At 42.6% G+C, this 15,507-nt stretch overlaps 1 protein-coding gene across 1 annotated transcript in view; it reads left to right on the top strand.

Annotated features, from left to right (window-relative positions):
- The window catches only part of SNX18 (sorting nexin 18), a 95,755-nt gene extending 83,760 nt beyond the window's left edge, over positions 1 to 11,995 (top strand). The window contains exon 3 of the transcript XR_007726500.1: positions 9,935 to 11,995. The gene's annotated coding sequence lies outside the window, so the exon portion shown is untranslated. The remainder of the gene's footprint in view (positions 1 to 9,934) is intronic.
- Positions 11,996 to 15,507: the final 3,512 nt, after the last annotated feature.

Below are 15,507 nucleotides of genomic sequence, written 5' to 3'. Positions count from 1 at the left end.
CTCAGGAGGCTGAGGCAGGAGAATTGCTTGAACCTGGGAGGCAGAGTTTGCAGTGAGCCAAGATCACGCCACTGCACTCCAGTCTGGGTGACCAAGCGAGACTCTGTCTCAAAACAAACAAACAAAAAGAAATAAAGCTGCCATAAACTTCATGTACAGGGTTTTATGTGAACATAAGTTTTCCTTTCCCTGGGATAAATGCCCAGGAGTTCAATTGCTAGATCATATGGTACTTACACATTTGCTTTTTAAAGAAACTGCCAAACTATTTTCCAGAGTAGTTGTACCATTTTGTGTTCCTATCAGCAATGTTTGAGGGATCCAGTTTCTCTGCATCCTCATCAGCATTTGGTGTTGTCGCTATCTTTTTCTTTAGTCTTTCTGATAGGTGTGTGGTGATATTGTGGCTTTAATTTGCCTTTCCCTAATGGCTAATGGTACTGAACATCTTTTCATGTGCTTATTTACCATCTGTATAGCCTCTTTGGTGAAATGCCTCTTCATATCTTTTGTCCATTTTCTAATATGAGCTGTGCTTTTTATTTTTTTATTGTATTGTATTATTTTTAAAGTTTTCTTATTTAAAAATAGAGATGGGGTCTCACTGTCTTGCCCAAGCTCATCTTGAACTCCTGGGCTCAAGTGATCCTCCTACCCTGGCCTCCCAAAGTGTTGGAATTACAGGCATAAGCCACCACACCCAGCCGCCATGCTTTTTAAATAAAGGATTGTGACCTGTTTGTGTACTGACAAGTGCTTATTGGGATATGGAGATAGTCTGAGCTGTTTAAATAGTGTTGTGAAATCAGTGTTGAAAAAAACAGTTAAAGAAGGAAGGATGACTGGTGTGTCTGTGTGGGGGTGTATATGTGTATGCATACTCGTGTATGACTGCAGCAGACATTAATCTTAGTTCCCTGTATTCAAGTGTGCATCACTTTATTCTTTTTAAATCATTTGGTTCTCTTTATTCACTTTATTCTCTTTAAATCCTCTTAAATCCTAGGCTGGTGGGAAATTCACACTTAGCCCTTGGTGTCTCTCCCTGCCCTCCAAAGTGTGTAAAGGTCATTAGGTCTTATTAAACACTCTGGCACAGGGAAGACTGTCACTGTGGTTTACAGTTGTGGATCCACACTGTTTTCGACTGAAGCACCAGTCCATTGTCCCAACCTGTGTATCTCATGCTGGGTAGCTCAGCTGCTAATTCTCCATTCTTAGAGCACAGGACTCTGTGATGAGGTTGGGAGCATCTAATCTCCCATGTTTCCTCACAGCCTCTGAGGTCTTGACACCTTCTCACAGTCCAGTAGAAATTTCTGCAATGATGGAAATGTTCCATAACTACTCTGTCCAGTATGGTAGCCACTAGACATATGAGGCTATAGAGCACTTAAAATATAGCTAGTGCCACCGAGGAGATGAATTTTTAATTATATTTAATTTTAATTAATTTAGAACTTAAAAACCACACATTGATAGTAACTACTGAGGTAGGCAGAACAGTCTAGGGGGTACTGCCACATTCTTGGTTATGATTTATCCTTCTATTTTGGCTTTCTAGCACCTGAAGAAAATCTCTCTGCCTTTCTTGTTGTCCCCAAAAACACATCTTATCTCTCCTTGGGGACATCAGCCACAATCTCTATGACGGTATTCATTTTCTATTTATTTACTTATTTATAATATTTTATTTTTAGAATCAGAGTCTTGCTATGTTGCTCAGGCTGGCTTCCACTCCTGGCCTCAAGTGATCTCCCACGTCTCCCCCCTAAAGCTTAGCTTTCATAAAAGACTGAAAGAGCCTCAAATCCCTCTGTTTGCCCTACCCTGCAAAAGGGCTGAAATCAAAAAAATGCCGAGGATTTGGCTACCTCCTTGAAATTGAGAAGAAAGAAGTATAGGGAAGACAAACACGAGTCAATAAATTGCCATACCATGGTGATATAGTTTGGACGTTTGTCCCTGCCCAAATCTCATATTGAAATGTAATCCCCCATGTTGGAGGTGGAGCCTGGTGGGAGGTGATTGGATCATGGGAGTGGATTTCACATGAATGGTTTACCACCATCTGCTTGGTGCTGTCCTTGCAATAGTGAGTGAATTCTCGTGAGATCTGGTCATTTAAAAGTGTGTGGCACCTCCCCTCTTCCCTCTCTCTCTCTTCCTTTACTCCTACTTTCACCAAGTGACATGCCGGCTTTCCCTTTGCCTTCCTCCATGACTGTAAGCTTCATGAGGCTTCCCAGAAGCTGAGCAGATGCCAGCACCATGATTCCTGCATAGGAACTGTGAGCCAAAGAAACCTCTTTTCTTTATAAATTACCCAGTCTCGGGTATTTCTTTATTGCAGTGCAAGAACAGACCAACACACACAGTAATACAGTAAGACTTAGGTAGGTATCTCAATGATGTGACACCATCCTTGTGTCACATCTGTCAAGAGCTTCAGTCTAATGTGTGTGTAGCACTCTGTGGTTTACAAAACCTCACACCACTGAACATGTTGCTACATTGCTCCGACTTTACACACAAAGGAATGGAGGTTGGGAGCAGTTAGCAGAAGCTTAAGCAAATGATTTCTGTGGCTATGGTGAGACTTGAATCCACCCCTACACAGCATCCTGGGCTGGCCACTCTGCAGGGCAGAGGGAGTGCGATTTACAAGCAGAGCTTTCCACTCAGCTAAGATTGGAGATTCAGATGCTTCCTCTCTTGGCCATATTTTCTTTTGCAAATAACCAGGCAAATAACCTGATCAGGCAAATAACCAAAGGGATTATTTGCATAATGTTATTGCTTTGGTGTGTTATTTGTTGGAGTGTGTGAAATAACTACAAATGTTTATTAGTCAGCTCTTCCTCTGCCAGCAGAAGAATGTGGTCCCTGAGATACTTTCGCGTCCTGTTGCGGTCTTGAAGTAATTAGGGGTGTGTAACAGGGAGGGGGTTAACCCTTGTTGCAGCCCTGACTGAGGGGAACATACAGACAGAAGCTCTTTAAGAGCACAGTCACTTAGCAGTCTGATATTAGTACTTGAGAAGTTACCCTTAATCAGACATCCAAATTTCCCTAACATTGTCTGATTCTTTAGGAAAATACAGAATCATCTATTGGCTACATTTACAAATGTTTTAGTTGATTTGTATGGTCACCCTCTACCCTAATCCAGAACAGAACAGATTGAATATTTAGGGATCATCGTATGTAAATTCAGTTCATTCATTCAACCCCTGCTTTTTAAAAAATCTCCTTACAGGCGTTTGCCCCATAATCTTTGCTTACTTTCCAGGTTTTGAGCTTGACCTGCTGAAGAGTCTGTCAGTCTCAGGCTGCTGCTAGTCCCTTGATAAGATAGATGCACTTCCCTGAGAGATATATTTTAAACATATCACTTCCTTCTGGTTTTTAAGATCATTCTGCTGTCCCTTGAACATCTTCAAGGTAGCCCTAAGCCTGCTGGCCTCACCCGCCCCAGTAGGAAACGTGCCCAAGATGGTCCTTTCCCCACCCAGAGAGAGAATCACCATGTCCTGTCTCCTGAACATGACTTTGACTCTACAGTAAAAAAAAACCCCTTGGGCCTTTGTTCCCTACTTTACCCTGTGAGCCCCAGGGTAGCCTGCTGTCTGTTGTCCTCTAGGTCCCCTTCCAGATTCCATTCTCCTGCTGACTAATGGTGTCTGGAGTGACATTCTAGAAATTATTTTCCTCTCCAGGAACAACTTACGGGGGAGGAAGAAGAGGATGCCAGCTAGAAAATCATGTCTACTGATTCCTAGTTTTTCTTTCACTTGCCTGGAATGTTAACCCCAGGTATTTCCAAGAGGTTTCAGTCTGTACCTACTTTAGCTTATTCCTGAAAGCATAAACCCCACTCATATAAGCCTTTATCTGGTAAAAGAAAGGAGAAGTGGGACTGGGGGCTGGAAGTGATGGGGAAGCAACTTGACCGGTTTGAGGGGGGATGTTTACAGTGTTGGGGTGAGGCAGGGTGCCTGGAGCAACACATCGTGAATTCTGGAATTTTCTCCTTCTTCTTCTTCTTCTTCTTTTTTTTTTTTTTTTTAAATTAGAGACAGGGTCCTGCTCTGTACTCCAGGCTGAAGTGCAGTAGCACAATCACAGCTCACTATAACCTCAAACTCCTGGACTCAAGTGATCCTTCTGCCTCAGATTCCCAAGTAGCTAGGACTACAGGTGTGCTCCACCATGCCTGGCTAATTTTTAAATTCTTTAATGTAGAGATGATGTCTCACTATATTGCCCAGACTGATCTTGAACTCCTGGGATCAAGTGATAACTTGTTGTTATAATAGTTAATATTACTGTTAGTAATGAGCTATTCCTAATAAGGACCATTCTGGTTACTGCTTTGGCAGATGAGCAATCAAAGAGTAGATTATTTCCAATTTTCCTCTTAGAGGGTGGGATTTTTTTTTTTTTTTGAGATGGAGTCTCACTCTGTCACACAGGCGGGAGTACAATGTCATGGTCTTGGCTCACTGGGCCTCCCAGGTTCAAGCGATTCTCTTGCCTCAGCCTCCAGAGTAGCTGAGACTACAGGTGCATGCCAAAACACCCAGCCAATTTTTTTTTTTTTTTTTTGTATTTTTATATTTTTAGTAGAGACGGTGTTTCACTGTGTTGGCCAGGCTGGTCTCGAACTCCTGACTTCATGATCCGCCTGTCTCAGCCTCCCAAAGTGCTGGGATTACAGGCGTGAGTCACCGTGCCTGGCTGGGAGTGGGATTTTTAAACTTGGATTTTATCGGCATATGCACTGGGGCTTACATTTGTCATAAATACTAGAAAAAACAAAACATTGTCCACTTAATTTCAAGGCTATAAGACATGGGCAGCTGATCTGTTTTCCAAAGCTGCAGCCATAGGTCCCTCTTCCTTTTCCACTGTCACCCGAGCCCTGTTCCTAGCTGGTCTCTATTACAGTCTTCACCAGAGGCAAACACTGACTCAGGGGACAGTGACAGGAGGCAATCTGTCATGTTTCTCAGTCACAGACACTCTCCCAACCAGCATCCCTCGACCCACCCTCACCCCAGACACTAGATTCCCACCCTAGGGCAGCTAATCCAGACCTAGGGCATCTAATAGGAGACCTTTTCCCTTCCTCCTTTCCATTCCATCCCCCACAGCAAAACTGTCATCTTGTGTGTTAAACATTCCTGGCCTTGCCAAGTGACTGACTAATGGGATAAGCTGCTTGTATTGTGACAATGGGTTGTAACAGCCAGAGCCTGGGATGGGGGTGGTGCTCAGATGCCTTCAAGGGCAGGTGGGTACCAATGTGAGATGTTGGGTATGCCATAATTGGGAGATACTGGGCTAACAGCAACTCGGGTAGCAGCAAAAACTCTGCCTATAGGGATTATCTTAGTTCGTGTTATGCTTCTATAACAGAATACCTGAGACTAGGTAATTTATAAGAACAGAGATTTATTTCTTACAGTTCTAGAGATTGGGATGTTCAAGGTTGAAGGGCTGGCATCTGACAAGGGGTTCTTGATGTATCATCCCATGAAGGAAGGCAGAAGGTCAAGAGATCACGCACATGAAAGAAAGAGGGAAGGGGCTGAACTTATGCTTTTATTAGGAAGCCACTCTTGCAATACAGGCCTTAATCCAGCCGGGAGGTCTCTGCCTCTTCACCCTCATGATCTACTCATCTCTTAAAGGTCCTACCTCTCAGTGCTATTGCATTGGGGATGTTTCCAACACAAGAACTTTGGAGGACACATTCAAACCCAAGCAGGAATTTAAATTTGGTTCAAAATACTGGTGGCTATAGTTTGCTGTCCCACATGAAAGTGTGAACCTTTTGGTTTTAATCAATCAGTAAAAGGGTAAGACCCTCTTTTTTGTTGTTTATTTTTTTGAGATGGAGTTTTGCTCTTGTTGCCCAGGCTGGAGTGCAATGGTGTAATCTCGGCTCACTGCAACCTCCGCCTCCTGGGTTCAAGTGATTCTCCTGCATCAGCCTCCCAAGTAGCTGGGATTACAGGCATGTGCCACCACACCCTAATTTTGTATTTTTAGTAGAGATGGGGTTTCTCCATGTTGGTCAGGCTGGTCTTGAACTCCCGACCTCAGGTGATCTGACTGCCTCGTCCTTTCAAAGCACCGGGATTACAGGCGTGAGCCACGGCACCCTCTTTTAAGAACCCAAGTTTAGTGTTCTGAGGTGAAGGGCTGCATGAGATGAGAATATGTTTGGGATAATTTTGAGCATGGTCTTCATTAGCAAAAGAAATATTTCTCCTGAACAGAAGTTGCTAAGGGCATTGAAGTTAAACTGCTTTGATAAAGATAATGGCAAGCAGCTCTGCCAGCCCATTGGCCATCATGGTTCTCAAAGACTTAGGGAGGAGAAAAAACTTTGGAGCTGGAATCTGCAATTCTGTTGTTGGTTCCAGGACTAGAAATTGAAAACTAGGCCCTGCTGGAAACAAAAAGAGCCTCTCCCTGATAAGACCAAGTAGGCAGATAAGAGTGGTTTGTGGGATTTTATTAGGATCAGAAGCCTCAGAGCTAAACTTCTAGATTTTAAACAGTTTAGAGTAAGATTTATGGAACAAGATCAGTGATTAGTAACGTCTAATTATAGTGAGATCAAGTACTACTTGTATAATATACATGTTCTAAGAATTCATAAACAAGGAGAAACAATAAGAAAGATTTAAGGGCCAGGCGCAGTGGCGCATGAGTGTAATCCCATCACTTTGGGAGGCCGAGACAGGCGAACTGCTTGAGCTCAAGGGTTCAAGATCAGCCTGGGCAATATGGCAAAAGCGCATCTCTACAAAAAATAAAAAAATAAAAATTAGCCAGTCATGGGGGTGTGCACCTATAGTCCCAGCTACTCACTCTGGAGGCTGAGGTGGGAGGATCGCTTGAGCTCAGGAGGTGGAAGTTGCAGTGAGCCGAGATCACATCAAGCCAAGATTTAAGCCTGGGCAATTAAATCTTTAAAAAAAATTTAAAAGACATAGACGCTAGAAATAAAACTAGTTGAGTATTCTACTCCAGGTACCGTGTCTTAACTTAAACTGTCTTACACACTAACTTAAACTTCTTAACAACACCCTAAGAAAAAGTTATAATTATTCGCATTTTACAGATGAGGACATTGAGGATCAGAGAGATTAAGAAACTTGTCCAACTCACCCAACCAGTACATGACTCTAGGGGCCATACTCTTTCTGCTTTGGTTTTTATGGAAAAAACAGTATAGACGGAGGGGATGTTCAGGGCTCTGGAGCTTAGTTAGAAAGGTTTGGGAGAATCCTGACCCTTATGGGATCCATTTTGATCTAACAATACGATCATTCATGTTCCAAGCCAAAATTGGAGTAACTAAATTATTTTTGTCTCTCGACTTCCGGATGCCTACCAGGTAAAGAGAAAATTCTTGAGCACAGTCTAGAAGGTTCTGTTTAGTTCCCAGCTACAATTCTAGCCTGTCTCACCTCTCACATGCCTGTAGTCTACCCACCCTAGACTAGCTTCCAGTCTCTGGGCTTGTGTCCCTACTGCTTCCGTTCGCTGGGTGTACCCCAAGTCTGCCTCATGCATTCCTACTCACTTTTAAAAATCCAGCTTGGGTCATCTCCTCTGTAAGGGTGTTCTACCCTTGCCCCCTCACTTCCCAGTTTGACAGACAGAATTCGTCACTGCTTTCGTGCTCTCAAACCCCATGGCACATTTGTCTTAGCGACGTGATTGCATTGTATCACAACGTGTGTTTCAGTCTGATGCAGTCTTAAGATTTTAAAAAACTTCTGAAAATACAGTGCCTATCTTGGGTATGCCACCTAGTTTGGGCTTTAACCAAATGTTTCTAGACTCTAATGAAGAGTGTACAATCCTTCAGTTAATAGGGTAGCTCTTGAGGAAAAAAAATATGCATGATCCTCAGGTAAAGCACATCTATTATTCATATCTTCAATAACAGGTGCTTTGCCAATTAGCACAGTTAATGCCAGAATAGTTTTTTACAGATGAAATTGGTGGCATGTTGATTAACATGATGAAAGTTAGAAATAGGATCTCTTTGGTGAATATAAAGATAAGCAGACTAGTTAAAAGAGCTTGGAGACTCTCCACTCTTGCATGAATAAAATACCCAGCACTCTCAGAGTGATGCCTTTACCTGGTCTTGCGCCTAGCCATAAACTATGGAAGATTCTGGTTGCTCAATGCTGGCTAAACTGGCAGCATTATTCTGCCTCTGGAATTCCAGAAATTGTCTTAGAGAACTTTGCAAGGAAGATTATATGAACTACTTTTTTGCTGGCTTAACAAATATTTAGTTAACAAGTGTCTGTGTGTGCAGCAGAATTTGGCCAGTGGCTTGCTTTGTTCATGATTGCGTAACGTTTGTGGAGAAGAATAGTTAACAGTTCTGACTTAACAACTCCTAGGTTGCAATCATTCACACATGACCTATCTGGCTCGGGTCAGTTTTCAACACCCACTCACTGGAGTGTGTCCATACTGCTTCCCTATTTTCCAGGTGGTTCTTATCTATTTAATAACAGCTTACTTCTTTAGGGGAAATAGACTATCGCATTATTACATTAAGTATTCACTCTGATTGTAAAAACACATCCCGATTTCAGAAGCATTAAAAAATGAGAGAAATGTGCATCTTGGCCAGGCACAGTGGCTCACACCTGTAATCCTAGCACTTTGGTTGGCTGAGGCAGATGGATCACTTGAGGTCAGGAGTTCGAGACTGGCCAATATGGCGAAACTCTGTGCCTACTAAAAATACAAAAAATTAGTCAGGCGTGGTGGCAGGCACCTGTAATCCCAGCTACTAGGGAGGCTGAGGCACGAGAATCTCTTGAATCCAGGAGACGGATTCAAGCTAAGATTATGCCACTGCACTCCAACCTGGATGACAGAGCAAGACTCCATCTCAAAAAAGAAAAAAAAAAAAAAAGAAATGTCCATCTTAGAATAAAAGCAAACACAGTGTCAGATCTGCCTTCATAGCATGACTGTGTTTTAACCAGGTGCTCACTGCCTAAACTCAAATGCAAGGTAACTGTGGGGTTTCTTATCTTGCGCTGGGACAAGCCAATGGGAGACATTTGGGGACAGGGAAGTCTCTCCAGGGACCCTGCAATCACATCAAGCTGGTTTTTATCTCTGAGTCACAGACTTAGCTTTCTTCCCCTAGTTCCTTCGACATGAAGGAGGTCTCTTGATTTTGAGATATAAACACTGAGGCAATGAATGAGAGTAAACAACCTCGTGAAAGGCCCCTTCAAAGAAAGTCAGTGGTACAGCAAAACACACCAGCAGTGTTCCAACTCTCAGTTAATTCACCAGTGAAGCCGCAAGGCCTCTCCTTTCCATGGGCTCCAGCATGAAGCATTTTGACGGATGAATTCCTGACCTGAACAATTCCTTGCCTTTAAAATTCATACAAGCATAGCAGAACAGAACAGAACACTGAGTGCAAATAAACCTGTCCACTAGTAGTTCTTATAGCTCCTGTTTGGTTCCACAGGAAAATAACAAGTGAAAATATTTCTTTAAAAAGCAAGGTAATATTTAGAAAATATTTCTTTAAAAAGCAAGGTAAAAATGCTGTGCTTCCCCCTCCCAAGTAAAACTTCTCAAAATTTTCAGTTTTCAGGTTCTCCTGGTCTGTCCGTGGCATTATTAAAGATGTCCTGTGTTTAACAGAGAATTGAAATAGACTGTGGGAGGGATGGAGAGAGGCGTGCTAAAGAGACAGAAAATATGGTTTCAGCCCTCAAGAAACACAAGTTCTAGATTAGGAGACACACCACAAAGAAGATAATTATAGCACTGAGTGAAGTTCTGGAAAGCATTGGTTCATGTCTCTGTTGACAAATCTCTCTTTTTTCCCCTCTCTCTTTTTCTTTTTTTTTTTAAATAGAGACAGATGTCTCACTATGTTGCCCAGCCTGGTCTCCAACTTCCAGCTTCAAGCAATTCCTCCTGCCTCAGCCTCTCCAAGTGCTGGGATTACAGGAATTAGCCACCATGTCACAGGCAAACTGGCATGATTTTGCAAGGGTTTATTTACAGAGTGACTTCTTGGGGAGGTGTGGACATACAGGAGGCATAAGAGATGGTGCAGTATCCCAGGGCAAATATCAGCAGAGCTACTGTCATCCCTGGAGCTTTGGGGAAGGAAACAGCTACCAGAACCTGGAAGGAGAGTCACATAAAGGAGGCTGCCTTAAGAGAAGATGCCATCTTCAACTGGGGGATGCAGTCAGCCTGAGGTAACCTGTTAGAGAGGAGTCAGGTGAGTGAATATACTGAGGTCACTGTCGACTTCCTTCTGTTTCCCTGGGTGGCCTCCCACTTGCCAAACCCAGCCAGAAGGCAGAGAGTATTGGAGCCCATTGATGTAGCCCATCCTGCCTTCAGTCAGCGGATCTGTAGGGGACCACAGAAAATATCTGACATAAGAACAGAGGTGTTGCAGTGGAGGAGGAGCCAGATAGGAAAAGAACTAGAATTTGGCTGGTACATTAGTTGGGTAGAGTAGCAATAACAAAATACCATAGACTGGGTGGCTTAACAGAAATGTATTTCTCACAGCTCTGGAAGCTGGAAGTCCAAGATGAAGGTGTTGGCCAGCTTGGTTTCTTGTGAGTCTTCCCTCCTTGACTGGCAGGTGGCCACCTCACTGTGTCCTCACATGGTTTTTTCTCCGTGCGCATGCATTGCTGGTGTCTCTTAACAGCAGTCATATTGGATTGTGGCCCCGCACCTCTTTTACCTCATTTAACCTGAATTACCTCTTTTAAGGTCCTGTCTCCAAATCCAGTCACATTAGGGGTTAGGAGGGGAACACAGTTCAGTCCATAACAGTTGGCGATAGGGTTTACACCCCCAATAAGCCCTTTATGGTTGCTATGAGTATGTAATTGGAATAGCCCATGGAACTCCCAAAGTCTCTCATTCTGGTGTGACTGTTCATCACATTATTCCTCCAAACCTCCCTTTTCTGGTATTGGATGTCCACTTCTAACCCTCTGGCCACAGGCACTCTGACCTGGGTTATTGATTTCCAGGTGCTGACCTGGAGAACTTCATCCTAGTCTAGCATTTCATTCAGTCCTATGAGTAACTTTGCATTCTTACCAGCATTATGAATCAACAGTCTCCCTTTTTACAAGTCTATTTAGTAAAATCTGAGTTGGATTTCTGCCACTTGTGTCCCCAAGTCCTGACTAGTCCTGACCAGGGATAAAGGGCACTTATTTGTGAGAATTTTGTTCTAGTAGCAGGAAAAATTAGAAGTGTCATCCTTAAGATTTGAGGCTAGTGTTCTAAAATAGCAACAGCTTATCCCTTCCCCTAGCAGATAGGTCTACCCCTTCAAGGAATCTACAGAGCCAGGGAGGAGACACAACACCCCTGTTTAGTGACCACTGCAGCCAGTCATGATGTTCCTCAACAGGGACTTTTAGAAAGATACCAAGCACAACGATGTTACTGTTCACATTCAGAAAAACGAGAAAGTGCAATGAAAGGGCATTCACAGATTACTCAGGTATCAAAGAAGGGTTAAAGATAGATCCCTCTGGCTGCTCATTTAGCCGCACTCCTTGTTCTTGATGAGATGGGTGGGTTGTCTCCAGGATGCCCTGGAGACAAAAGCAGCTTAGTCAACCCTCCAATAAAACGCCCTGAATACGTTGTCTCAGAGGCTGTAGACAGCCACTGTGCTAAATTATTCACCCTGACTTTTACTGGATACCTTCCTCCCATTTCAATTACTTGAGATTTTTATAGAAAATTGGCTGTGGGAATTTGACCGCTCCAACTGCCTGGTAATAATCCGGTCTGAATAGTAAACTCAGCATGGGCTGATTCTGGGACGAGCCAGAGCATTCTCAAAAGAATTCGAGAGGAGCTGCCCTTGGCTGCAAAGAAAACTAGGAATCTGTTTATACAAAATGATGCTATTTATTTGTGAGAATATTGTGCTATTTACATAGTAGGAGGAAAATGTTAGAAATGCCACCCTTAACCAAGATTTGATGCCAGTTGTGAAAAACAGCAACCAGAGCCAGACGTGGTGGCTCATAAGTGTAATCCCAGCACTTTGGGAGGCCAAGGTGGGAGGATCACTTGAGTCCAGGAGTTCGAGACCAACCTGGGCAACAAGGTGAAATCCTATCTCTACAAAAAATACAAAAATAATCTGGGTGTGGTGGTATGCACCTGTAGTCCCAGCTACTCGGGACAGTGAGGTGGGAAGATTGTTTGAGCCCAGGAGGATGAGGCTGCAGTGAGCCGTGATTACTCCACTGCACTCTAGCCTGGGCTACAGAGCAAGCCCCTGTCTCAAAAAACAAAAGAAAAGAAAAAAAAGCAACTAGCTCTTTCATAAATACTTTGACCACTGTAGGGCTCTGAAAATGCTTTTAAACATCTGTATTAGAATACAAATATAATATATAATAAATATAAATACATATAAGTATATATAGTAAATAAATATATAAATATAATATAAAGAAATCTTGACACAGTCACATACCTGTTAGCTAAAAGCTTGGCCAGGTGCTTATTCTGTGCCAGGTACTATGCTCTATTTACATCTATTAATTTATCTAATGTTAACAAGAAGCCAATTCGTAATGATGGTGTTATCCCCATTTTGCAAACAAGGAAGTTGAGACTCTAAGATTAAGTGACATGGTGACTTTAACACAATCTCTAAGTGGTGGTTTGATTTCAGAGTCTAGTTCGTCATTGCAAGCTAAAATACTTCAAAGTTAGACATGTTTGAAGCAGAAAATAATAAATATCAAATCCTTTAGTTTTCTTACACACCATGGTTAATGCAAATCATTTCTTGAGTGTTCTTTCATTCATATCAATAGTGCTTATAAATACAATAAAAATCATTTTGGATCCCCTTTCAAACACATGACATTATGTTTTAGATTGTGGGCTCAGTCTCACTTGATTAGTATCTATAGTGATTATCTGCTTATGTGAGTACTGGAGGGTGTCTAAGTTTGAGGGCAAAGACTGATGCCCAGAGGGGTGGCAAGACTCACCCTGAGGGCAGAGAGAGTCGTTAGCATAAACTTGGTTTGAGAATAGGAGGCAGCGAGAGAAGGGAGTTCAATTAGAGCTTTCAGGCTTTGCTCTTTTTCTGAATCCTCCAGAACATGTTCCAGAGCACCAGGGAGAAGAACTAGTAAAACTCAAAGAGCCAGGAGCCTTTTCACTAGTGTCTTCAAGAGCTCAATGGCAGAGGGCAGTGTAGCCCAGCGTTGCTGCACTTCAGTGAGGGGTCTGCCTGAGCACAGGCCAGAGGGCTGCATGACTCTGAAACAGGGCAGGATGGATGGATCAGACCAGCCTAGATCCAGCATGGAGAGGTAGCAGTCTCCAAGCAGGAGAGAGGGAACTAGCAGGTACTACATTGTAGCTACAAGAACTTACCAGAGGAGTAATGTTCTCTATTCACAGTCAAGTCCTCTCCATTCCCACACTCAGTTAATCTACCCAGGAGCTTATGTAACTACTTGGGAGAATTTTGAGGGAGCTAGACTTTCCCAAAATGCATGGGGTGCATGGGTTGGAGCTAGATAAATACTGTCCTATTGCCATTAGTGAGACTGTGATGGTTTAGACATTTTTGAGGGGAGAAATATGTAAAGAAAGACCAATAAGCCTCTTACTAAACAGGTGGGACTCTCATTGCCTTCACTCTTCAGCAGGTTCATTAGATGCATCACTCTTCCCCATGGCTTCAGAATTTGGAAATTTCTCCAACTTTGAGGTTGGAGAATAGAATTCATTTAACCTCAGTTATGAGTAACCATATCTTTTCAAGTGTGCTCAGTTCATTATAAATAAATGTAGTTAGTAAGAATCTCAAGGTTTATGGAAGGATTACAGCTATCCAGTAGATCATTGAGCAGCTATTTATCTGAAAGCACATACAGACTGAATCCATCAATGTCCCATTCAGCATCTTACAAGATCTAACTGCCTGGAAAAATAAATTAATCAATCAATTGCATACTATATAGTATCAATTATATACCACACTATGCAGTAACTGCACAAAATAATATATTCTCAATGGTCCTAGGTAATAGTGTCATGATGTTGAATTCTCCTGGTATTCAAGTTCTCACCACTTTATGACTTTTCATCATGGGCAGTTAGCAGGGGTTTGGGCTCCAGGGGGTTATCATTAGCAAGCCACAGACTCCTTAGTACTTCGCTTTCACTCTTTCTAGTGATCAGATATTTTACAGGGATTTTACTTTTCCTGATATATTTACCATGAGCCAGGTATAGTAAATGAAGATAATAGAAGTGAGCAAAACCAGGAAAATGCAGTCCTCCATATAACATATCTTGGAGCACCTGAAGCAATTCAGAGCTTACAAGTACTGTATTTTAGTACTTCAGGGATATTTTGGAAGAAAGATTTTAATCAAGACCTCAAAGCCAATATTTCAAAATTGAACTGCACATTCATGATACCATGGCAAAAAGTTCATGGATATTTCAGCTGCTTCTTGGATTGTTCAATTTCCTGTTTAATCGGGAAGGGAAATAAAGTATCCCTTTTAATAGAGAGTATGTCAAAGCTAATATAAGGATGGAAGCTAGGCATCCAGAGCAGACAGGTCTAAAGCAATAGAAAAGTTCCACTCAAACTCAGTCTCCAGCAGTTTCTGTCTCAGGGAGTGAATGGAGGGTAAACAGCTGTCAGCACCGGGCCAGCATCCCCCAAACCCCGTAAGATGTGGTTTTGCAAAGTTTCTTGGAAGCCAGGTCGGTACAAATCTATTCCTGATGAAAGTTTACATTTTTTTCCCTCTATGGGTAAGATGTCAGAAGAGTGAGCAATTTCCTTTTATATTTTGAAACTTATATATTCAGTTAAAAGAGCTTACATGGGATGTTATAATGAATATGTGTTTTTGAGTGCCAGAATTCCCCTGGGGCTGTGATTTCCCCATTCTTAGGCCATAGCGTGTATGAGGGGAAGGGAGAAGGGGATAGTAGTATTCGTTTTCTATTGTGTATAACAAATCACCCCCAAAACATAGTGGATTAAACAACAAACACTATCTCACAACTTCTGTGGGTCAGAATTCTGCGGGCCAGGCATTACTGTACACCTTTGCTTCAAGGTGTGTCACAAGACTGCAATCAAGTTGTCAGCGAAGGCTGTAACCATCTCAAGACTCAGCTAGAAGCAGGGAGATCTGCTTCTAAGCTCGCTCGTATGGCTGTTGGCAGCCCTTAGGTCCTTGCTGGATCTTGGACACAGTTATCAGTTTTGTGACACTTGGATCTTTCCAAAGGTTAGTTCACAACATGGCAACTGGCTTCATTCAGAGTGAAGGCTCTGAGGGAAAGAGAGACACAGTGGGCAAGGCAGAAGTCACGCTCTTTTTGTAACCTAATCTCAGAGGGTGGCATCCCATTGCTTTTGCTGTATTCTATTTA

Source organism: Macaca thibetana, chromosome 6 (assembly GCF_024542745.1).
Source record: "Macaca thibetana thibetana isolate TM-01 chromosome 6, ASM2454274v1, whole genome shotgun sequence".
Classification (NCBI taxonomy): domain Eukaryota; kingdom Metazoa; phylum Chordata; class Mammalia; order Primates; family Cercopithecidae; genus Macaca; species Macaca thibetana.
The sequence above is the reverse complement of the archived record's forward strand: the minus strand, read 5'-3'. Positions and strand labels throughout refer to the sequence as shown.